The following is a 10,894-nucleotide window of genomic DNA, read 5'->3' on the forward strand; positions in this document are numbered from 1 at the left end:
GTTACTGCCAAATGGCAAGATTCTAATTCTGTCATTATTTCTACATTTTACTGGAGTTTTTCTGGAAGGGAGAGCTTTTCTTCTGCAACAGGAGCTTATTGATTCATTTACGTGATCATCTTAGCGAATGCTGATGGGATCTTATTTTATTCTGTGGGTTACTATACTTATTTACTTTGTGGCTCAAATTATTCCCTAGTTGATTAGTGGAAGCACCTTCAAGTCAGCTTCTGAATCTCCTTAACAAGATCCTCATTTTGCCTTCTATTTGTCCCAGCCCTGGAATCAGACATTTTTTCCAAAGGAGCCCGGGTTCCTTTTATTGGGAAAAAAAAGTGTTTTGGTTAACTCTAAAGTATGGTTTATTCTTTTTATTTTTTGGCTATAACTGATCATCTATTATATTTAAGGCACTGAATGTGTTCCTGGAAACTAAAGATGTGATTCTTTACCCCAAGGAATTCTAAAGGAGAGGTAAGGCAAACACACAAGACCCCCATATAAGATGAAGTGATGCATTGCAAGAGGCTAAACATGAGGTGCTGTAGGAGACAGAAAAGGGGGGAAATCCCTGCAAGCTTTGAAGATTTAGGAAGGTTCCACAAATAGTACCTGAGCTCTATGGGAGGATTTAAATCAGGAGAAAATGAGGAAGACATGGAAATGGTGATCAGGTAGAGACAGATTGTTCATTACTGACATTAATGACAAAATTTTGCTGAATTTACCTATAATTATTTTAAAGCTGTGCCTCATGTAAGATTTGAAAGGTTTGCACTTGCCTCCTCTATTTTAAAGTGATTTCTGATGTCACAAAGCAGGTGCACAGATTTCTTGTGCATGGAATGTCAAGGATTGGGTGTCAGGGAGTTCTCCCCGGGCCTGATGTAGATCTGTCCCTGGGCCTGGCCCAATGCAGAGCCTGCTCTCATCAGTTTCTGGAATCAGGCAGGGGAAGGGGACCTGGTCTCACTTCACTCCAGCCCCTCGCAGCTCATCGGGAAGTCCTGGCTGTGGCTGCGGAACACAGATCTGTCCTCAGATGCTGCTGGGCTTCGCCTGAAGATGTGTGCTCCCGGTGGGGCCTCCACTTTTCCACTGAGTCCGAGGTCCTGGTTCACGGGTTTGTTGCAAAGAACAAAGGAATGCGCAAGAAAACACACGGTAATGTATGTGAACTTTAAAGTGTGTGTCTCCTGCCATATTTGTGCGGCAAAATTATCCTTTGCATATCTGAAATTCAACTGTAACTGGGCATCCTGCATTTTATCAGGAACCCACCCTCGTGGGAAACAGAAGTCAGTACTGACCTCCTGCCCCACAATACGTCCCTCCTAGCGCCCAGGGGAGCCAACAGCCCTTCCGGAATGCCCTGCTTACTCAATAATTGTGCAGTGTGAGATTGGTGGGTAAATTGGACATCATGGGAATTTATAATCAGATGGTTCATACAAACACCATGAGACAAATTACCCATATTAGTTTTTATTTAAACTATAATTGAATATGTGAATAGAAAATTAGTATAATGTATTGATACCATCTGGTGCTCCAATTTTATACCCGTTTTGTCATCCATCTTAATTTAAACAGGATTGAATTTTTTCCCTACACATTATTTTATTTCATTAATTACTCTGTTGTCATTTAGATGCCACTGTGTTGACCATGATCATGAATGCATTTAATAATTTGTAGACAACAGAACAGGTGTGTTGCCTTCAACAAGCCAGTGTTTTTCCTAGTTATAGAGATGCTAAGATTTGATAGTTAACCCCATCCCAAGATTGAGTAATGTCCAATACAACATGGCATTCTCCAGAAATGTTTATAAATAGTTCAAGTTCATCCGCTCATGTATTCTTTCTATACCTCCTGTTAACTACCTACTTTGTGGTAGGCATTAACTGGGTGCTAAAGATGGAATGAGATCTAAGACAGAGTCCTACTACTCATAGCATCTCCATCTGGTGAGACATTCAGACCCACACACAGATCACGGTAGTGTGATTCAAAAAGGCACAATGGCAGTGCTCTGGGGACCCAGAGAAAAGAGCCCCCAGTGTGTAGAAAGAAGGGAAGTGGATAAAGAGGAAAATAAGCAAAGAAGAGTCAGCCAGAGATATGATCAAAGAGGTGGCGTGGAAAGGCACTTAACATAATCCCGTTTTCTAGCTCAGTTGTTTAGCTAAGAGTACGATAGACTAATATGGGACTTTGTGGTTTAAGAAGAACATCCACGCACACACACACGTGCGTGTGCTGTGCAGAGAGTGGTGCGAGGTTGTCTTTAAGGGCAAAGAAGCACAAAGGAGCAGAAAGAAAAGGCAGGTGGGATTTGGATCCGGGGAGCTCACCGAGGATAGCGGGGAGGTGGGAAACGGCCAGCCTAACTGGTTGGAGGTCTCAGCTTACAGGTGAGTTTTTCCTTTGTGTTTAACTCTATTTTGTAAGTTTTATGCCTTAAACTTGTGTTGCTCTGGTATCATTCCTAAAGGCATTTTTATCAACATGCAAATCAAAACCACAGTGCGGTTATCACCTCACATCTGTCAGAATGGCTAAAAATCAAAAACACAAAAAACAACAGGTGTTTGCAAGGATGCGGAGAAAAGGGAATCCTTGTGCACTGTTGGTGGGAATGCAAACTGGGGCAGTCACAGTGGAAAACTGTGGAGGTTCTTCAAAAAGTTAAAAATAGAAATACCATAGGATCCAGTAATTCCAATATTGGGTATTTATCCAAAGAAAACAAAAACGCTAATTCGAAAAGATCCATACACGCTGATGTTTATTGCAGCGTTATTTACATTAGCTAAGATATGGAAGCAGCCCAAGTGTCCATCTATAGATGAATGGATAAAGAAGATGTGGTATCTACACAATGAAAAAAAGAGTGAGAGCTTACCATCTGCAACAACATGGATGGATCTGGAGCCTATTATACTAAGTGAAATAAGTCAGTCAGGGAAAGACAAATACCGTATGACTTCACTCATCCACGGAATTTACCAAACAAGACAAATGAAGAATGGAAAAAGCGACAAACCAAAAACCAGACTCTTAAATATAGAGACCAGCCCAGAAGGGAGGTGGTTAGGAGGGTGGGGGAAATAGGCGATGGGGATTAAGAGTACTCTTAATCGTGATGAGCACTGAGTAATGTATAGAACTATTAAATCACTATAGTGTACACCTGAAGCTAATATAACCCTGTATGTTAATATACTGGAGTTAAAAAAAAATCTTTAAAGGCATTTTTATAAGACGAAGAAAGGCTATCTATACAAATGTTCCAGATTAAAGGGGGGTAGAGACATGTAACCGGATGTACAGCCTGTCCCTAGGCTGTGTCCCAGAGCAGAGGTCAGAAGGTCAGAAGGTCAAAACCAGGTCAGCCGACAGAGCTGGATTACAATCAGTAGATTAAACTATTGGATCCAGTTGAATTCGTTCAGTTGGTCGCTGCACTGTAGTTATACAAGGGAATACCCATATTCTTAGGAAATATAAGTACTAAGGATCATGATGTATGTACCTTATTCTCAAGTGGTCAAAAGTATTGTATACAAATATTTATTGCAAAGCTTGCCTGCTTAGAGAGAGAAAAAGAGAGAGCACAAATGCCAAATGATGAAGCAAATAAGGTGAAAGTCAAACCACAGATGAAATGAGGCGAAGGGGACACATGCATCCGCTCTGTATTGGTTTCATTCTGGCAACTTCTCTGGATGTTTGAGATTATTCTCAGAAAGCACTTTGACACATCATCTCTGTGGTCCTCACGACTAAGTAACACAGGCTTACTTATTATCCCCACTATACAGGCGAAGGCTCCACAAAGACATATGCAGAGTCACACAGCTAGTAGGTGACAGGCTTAGGACCAGAGCCCGGGGTTTCATAACACAAAGCTTGTGAGCACCCCCTTGGTCTCTCAGGCAGCCACATAGACTTTATTTAGGTGCATGGGAAGAGGGAAGGGGTTTTTTGGAGAATTTTGCCGACTCCACACGCCATGCCTCACGCCCACGCGGGGGGAGGTGTCATCCACCATCTGTATCAACCATCTCCATTTCTGCGTGGGCAGCCTCCCGCTGGCCGGACATCCTGAGCGCTCCTGCCATCTGTGGGAATTCTGTCCCATGCAGACAGACTCCCTTACACCGCTCATCAATCTCCAAATGTCCCTTTGTGCTCATCGCCTTACCCGAAACCCGACTCTACTGTGAGGACATGGTTCCCCCGCCTCTGTTCCTCGTGCAGACCTCAGGGTCAGGGTTTGGGTCTGCCCCTCCCAGCACCTGCTCCCCCCTCTAAGTTCTCCACTTTGTGTAAAAATCGCTGCTCCTCTGAGACTTGATCAGTTTGGCTAAATCGTTATAAGCCAACCTCGTCATTTTCTTCAGGCTGGCCGGTTGGTCACTTTCCCTCATGTTCTGAAGTTTGGCTTCTGGTTTACCATATTCCTCTTCTGCAAATCCTACCATTGTTATTCATGACATCAGTTTTCCAGGCATGGCCTGTCCAGTGCTCTGGATTCTTCCTTGACCACCTCTTCTCCAGTGATATGTTCTCTTCACTGCACTTCCTCCGCTCACACTGGGGCCATTCCCTAGACCTTCCTACATTCCAAACTACTTGTCCAGGCAGGGCTATTGGTTGTAAACAACAGAAATCAATCTCATCCACTAAGGCAGATGGAGCATAGTGTACAGAGTGACAGGGAAAAGCAGAATGCCACATCAGAAAACTGTCAGGGCTCAGGAGGGTCTGGACAGCTTGGAGAATGGCCTGGTTCCTGGTCCTGGGCCCCAAATCATAGACCATTGCCCTGTAACTGGCACTGCTGGCCCCACATCAGCACACCACTGGACTTAGCTCTACACCTACGCAAGAAATCACCCACTGTCTCATCTTCTTGTCTGCCCTCCTTGGAGAATAAGGGTCTTGGGTAAGAGTTCTTGGTTGTCCAAGCATAGCTCATGTGTGCACTCTTTCCTAAGTCTAGGGACCTAGAAAGAGAAAAATGCCCTCCAACCGTGGAGCCTCCCCAGTAAGGACAGGGCTGTGTTGTGGAATGAATGTGTGTATCCCCCAATGATCAGTGTCCCTATTAGAAAAGGAAGGGACAAAGATCTCTCTGTCTGCCCACGCTTGGGCACCAAGGAAAAACCACGTGCGCACATGCAGCAAGAAGGCAACAGTCTGCACGCCAGAAAGAAGGTTCCCACCAGAACATGACTGTGCTGGCACCTTGACATCAGACTTCCGGCCTCTACCAGTGGGAGAAAATAAATGTCTGTTGTTTAAGCCACTCAGTCCATAGTATTTTGTTACAGCTGCATGAGCAGAGTAAGGCAAGCAGAGCAAGTCCCACATCTGTGATTACCTGAAATGGGAAGAGCATGCGATGCTGAGAAGCCCAAATCGACAATGTCCGGCATCGTACGTCTGCTCGGCAACCCTGCCTTCTCACGTCCTCTTCTCTTCTCCCAATTACCTTTCAAAGCAAAGCTCTCCCCTCGCTATGTACAACTCACTTTTGTATGTTGAAAACTCATTCACTCCACCACAGCCCAACCAAGGAGGCATCACACAAATCTCTCCTAGATGCTAAAGCGTCCAGCTCAAAGTCCAGGGTTTCTGGACGTTTGCTCTTCCGGATTCTCCCTTGATCCAGTCTCAATATTTTGAAATTTTAAACCACTACAACCCATAAACGATAGTGTGAGGGGGAAATAAATGGATGGAATGAAAGAAATGGTGGTTAAAATATGTTTGTCTGCATCTGTATATATGTATGTATTTCGTGTGTGGATATATATTATATATAATATTAATTTAAATTTATATAAATATATTAATATAAATATATACTTATTAATATAGGATGTGATATGAATATATTGACCTTAATTATAAATGTATAGTAATTTTATAAGCTGATAAGAATATATTAATTTATATTAATCTATATTGTTAATTTATATTAATAATGTATTATATATAATAATATTAGAGAAGGCCATGACCCTTGCTTTGCAACTGTTCTCAAAGCCATATTTGACATATGCAACTCTCCCCAATATCCTATTCTTTTCTTGTTCCCTAGACCTTCAGACCCCACCCATGGTGATCAGAAGTGTCCTCCTAGTGAGATATCTCCAAGCTTCCTTCCCAAAGGATATGAGCCCTTGGTGGTCTTGCTCATTAGCATCGGGGAGTGGCTGAAATAAGAGACTCCCAGGGGAACACCTGCATTCTGTTTATAACTCTTCCCGTTCCACTGCTTAAATCAACACTATTTCTTCTTGGTAGGATTGAGGTTCTCAGCCAACAATCTAGTGCCCATTTTTGCTGATGGACTGAATGGCATGGGGAGCTCAATGTGACTCAGAGATAGCAAAGCAAGATTTCTGCTAGTGAATCATTAGGTTTCATTATGTGATGTTCCCCCTCAATTCTAGCCCTTGTAATGGACCTTTGTAATATTCCTGAAATGATATATTAGAAACTTGTTCTGAGCATATTCTTTATTCTGCAAGGCTGCATCCCTTCCAAGGAAGGTATTATTTCTTAGTTGGATCGGGAGACTGGTTACACACACACACACACACACACACACATACACACACACTCACACACACACTATAATATACAATGACATGGACAGGTAATTAGCAGAGGTGCGACTAGCAGAAAAATAAAATTCAGAATGTATCCCTTTCACGGAGAAGGAATTTATGTCTCTCCATGGTGAAAGGGGGTTTATGGGACCAACCAGCCACCACGTACCAAGATGGTTCTCCAAGATACTGTACTAAAGGTTTGCAGCTTGTTGCTGCTGTTGGAAGTTGGCCACGCAGCAATGGGATGGCCAGATAAGCCTATGCAAAGACGATGAGTGACCCTGGGGAAGGAGGCTGATGGATATTCCCAAACTGAGTCAGTTTTCCCTCCTGATCAGTAAGAAGTCACTGTGTGGTGGAAGTGTTGTGTTGGGATTTCATATAAGATACAGATATGTTTCCATTCTGGGGCGGTTCCAAAAGTTCCATAAACCTCTTTCCTGGGAGTCTTGGTCACTGATGCTCTAGTACTGCGTCTTCCACATCCCCGACCAACTGGCCAAACCATAAGCTGCTGCTTATGAGCAAGTATAAATACTCAAGTCAAGCTTGCTCTTCTTACAGATAAAATGGCCAAGGAGATGGGCTGTTAAATTTTGTTTGCTGAGCTAGTTTTCCTTCTATGTTCTCTTTCAGCACCATTTTACCAGTTCATGTTGGCCATTGCCGGAATGCCACATGGAGCCATACAAAACACAGGCTTAATTTTCTTCCCCAGTCAAGTGATATAGGGAGCAATCTAGGAAGGTACAGGTGTGGGTTGAGGGAAAGGCAGACCATATGCTGATATGTGTTACTTCTGCATAGCTCAGAGCACCTGGGCTTCTCACTACCTTTTTTTCCTTTGAGAGAGAGAGAGAGAGGGAGAGGGAGAGGGAGAGAGAAAGAGATTGCATGGGCAAGGGAGGAGCAGAGAACGGGGGAGAGAGAATCCCAAGTAGGCTCCACGCTATCGGCATAGAGCCCAATGTGGGGCTCTATCTCATGAACTGTGAGATCATGACCTGAGCCAAAACCAAGAGTCAGACACTTAACCAACTGAGCCACTCAGGGACCCCTGGGATTCTCATAATAAAGAGTGTATATGACACCTAGATGATATATGTGTCCATGTGCATGTTTTGCATACATGTAGGTATATAATTCCTACATATATGCCTGTATTATCCCAAATCTTATAAGCTTTTGGAAGACCAAGACCCTTTCTCTCGTTCCCAGTGGCCATCTTCAGCATCCAACACAATGCCTAGTTATAGTTGTGTGGTTGTTATATATGACAAACAAAAATACAGGACATCCTGTTAAATTTGAATTGCAGGCAAGTGATAAATTATTTTTAGTATGAATACATCCCATGTGATATTTGAGACCTCTTTATACTAAAAAATGTGTTATTCATCTGAAATTCAAATTAACCTGGCATCCTGTATCTGGAAACCTTAAGAGTAGGTTCTCAATAAATATTTGTTGCATTCATGAATAAATAAATGAAGGAAATAATGAGATTTATGTAGGACTTATACATCCCTTTCATCTCTTTGGACTTTTCCATAGCTACATAATAGATTAGAGTTTCAACCCTTTCTCTCTGCAGCTGCTACAGATGGTCACCTCTACTCCAGTGGAAAGCTGTCCTAATGGAGCCAGAGAACATAAAATATCAAGGTTCAATGTGAGATGCGGAAGTTGAAGAAGAATGGCTGCTGAACCAATGGTTTCTCCTTTATGTAGCCCCTATGTGGGCATAGGGGATGGGAGAGAGTCTGAGAGCTGATCCTGAAAAGATGGTGCTTATTTTCTGACCTGTTGAACACTGAGCTCAGAGAGACAGTAGAATTGCTGCATAGATCAAGAGATCCAAGAATAGAGGAAACTGCTGTCCAGCTCTATGTCCACTTCCCTGGGAGACTGGATTAATCAGCTATTGCTAAGTAACAAATAGTCCCAGAATCTTTTGACACATGGAGCTGGGCATTTTTTTTTTTTTTTTTTTTTTTTTTTTTCTTTGCTCATAAGTTTGCAGATTGGTTATAGTGTCCCTGTTTCAGCTTTCCTTCGTGGATTGTAGTCAGGGGCCCTGGCTGGGGGACAGTAACTCGTGGCAGAATCAAGAAAGTCCCAGAATAATGAGCAGAAGCATGCAATGACCCTTCAGGCCTAGATTCCAAACTCAGATACTTTTGCTTCTGCCTACAGGCCATTTGCTCAGAGCAATACAGGGTCAAGCTCAACATCAATGGCGAAGAGGTAACCTCCTTGTATGAGGTGACAACTCGCTGAAGAATAACTGAACTTACCACTAGGATTGTAAACTCTATGGGACAGTTGCAGAGGGTATTGAAATGGAAAAGGCTAAGGCAACCTAGACCTTGAATCCTCTCCTGAACAGAAGGAGCAGAAAAATTGCAAGGGTTCACAAGTATTTACAGCATCTTAGCAGCTCTGCTGCAGGCTGTAGCATCTGCATGCACAATACATATTAGATGTAACAGTCACCAGTTGCTAAAGGCTTGATAGGTGCCATGTTTTGGTCTCAGTTAATTCTTCTCATCACCCAGTAACATAGACAGTATTCTTTCTTGTTGGTATATAAGAAAGCTGAAGCTGGTAAGCTGAGTAATTAACCCAGGGAGCCTGGTGAGAGCGGAAGAGCTGGTGTCAGAACCCACGTGAGTCTGGTACAAAGCCTACACCTTTCCACTGCTCTGCCCTGGGGGATGTGAATTCCAGTCTCCTCTCTTCCACAGTTGTTCTCTTCTGCCTTCTTAAAGGGGCTGCTGAGAGCACTAGGAAATCAGCTTCTAACCACAGCCATGCAAAGTCCAGGAGGAGGGATTTATGGAGTGAATTATGCAGCTTTCCAAGTAGGAGTTTGGAAAAGGACTCCCATCCAAGACCAGTAAGGTCCAGGAAAAGTATCTCTTCCAAAAGGTTTTGAGAATGCACAGCTTGCCTGCATCCAGCAAGGGCCCTACAGGGACCTGGAGAAGGAGAAGAAGACCAGGGCTGTCACTGGCTCTGGGGCCTGGTAGGCAAGAAGGCGGGGCTGGCGGGCTCCAGCCATGGCCTTTGGGATTGACTACCTCCAGTAACACTCTGTTTACTGGGCTCCTGGCTCTGCACTTGGCTTTATCAGCCGCTGCTGAGTCAGTAGGGGGAGTATTTAATTAAAATCACGGTGGTGCTGTGAAATGAGGGATTGGGAAGACGGCCAAGCTCCGCGGCCCTTCTGCTTAGCTTGCCCTTCTGTGTGGCGCCCCACTGCCAGGCCTGGGGCTGGTGACTGTCCCTCTGTCCCCTCTCCAGTGCGAGGCATGGCCAGCCCTGAGCCTCTAGCCTCTGGAGGGGAGCACTGAAGCTCTTACAGCTGCACATGGATGGAGGAGATGCACTTCTGTTTTATCCAATAATCACGTGCAGAGGGGTGGCAGTGGTGGGAAGCAGAGGCATGACGTTACCAGCTTGCCTCCCTGGACCAAACCCTACTTCCAAGCAGGGACAGGTGCAGGGGTCAGGCGTGGATGGAGAACCAAAGTGCCCTTTCATTAGGCTGTAGCTGGGACTGTGGCCCAAACACCACTGATGAGCTCCCTGGGAAGCTGGGCCCCAGCAGGTGGCCTAGGCCAACGTGAAAGAGTGCCGCTTGCTTCCTGTGCCCAAAGCAAGAATCTGGGACTCGGTGATTGCACAGCAAGCCTGTGGGAGAGGCAAGTGTGCCTGGGCACGTGTGTTCTGGAAGAGAGGAGCGAGCTGAGCTGGGGGATGTGTCCAGGGCACCAGCCCACTCCAGTTGACTAAGGTAACTGAATGAGTGTAAGATGGGGAAGAGGCTCTAGCCATAGGGTGTCACCCTGCAATGTGCTGGACACGTCGGCTGCCGGAAATATGAGCTGTGTGGGTTTTCTACAAGGTAGAGAAGGAGGTGGGGCAGTGAGAGGCAGGAGGCTCCAGTGCCTTCCCTCCACTGCTGGCCCACACCCGCCATGGTCCAGACTGGAGGTCACCCCGAGCACTCAAACACGAATAAAGCACATCTGCCTTCAAGCAACTGACTTTGTATTATAGGAGATAGATATTTTTTCAGGTGATGATGAAAAGTCTCATAGTTTGGGGAAGATTTCCCTCATCTCCTTTCCGTACTGGGTACCTCCTCTCCTACCCCCAGAGAGTGCTGTTAAGAGGTACTCAATACTCAAGGCTCAGGACTTATGCACAGGACTGATGGGCATAATTCTGACCCCCAAGGAGAGGCAAGAAACCAG

The 10,894-nt window shown here is 44.7% G+C and overlaps 1 long non-coding RNA gene across 1 annotated transcript; it reads left to right on the top strand.

The window, feature by feature from the left end:
- Window positions 1-893: 893 nt before the first annotated feature.
- LOC144240161 (uncharacterized) lies at window positions 894-8,592 on the top strand. The gene is made up of 2 exons (XR_013337626.1): window positions 894-1,164; window positions 8,227-8,592. It is a non-coding gene; the product is annotated as an uncharacterized LOC144240161 (long non-coding RNA).
- Window positions 8,593-10,894: the final 2,302 nt, after the last annotated feature.

The sequence above is a fragment of the Crocuta crocuta genome, unplaced genomic scaffold (genome assembly GCF_008692635.1).
Source record: "Crocuta crocuta isolate KB4526 unplaced genomic scaffold, BGI_CrCroc_1.0 scaffold7, whole genome shotgun sequence".
In the NCBI taxonomy this organism is placed as follows: domain Eukaryota; kingdom Metazoa; phylum Chordata; class Mammalia; order Carnivora; family Hyaenidae; genus Crocuta; species Crocuta crocuta.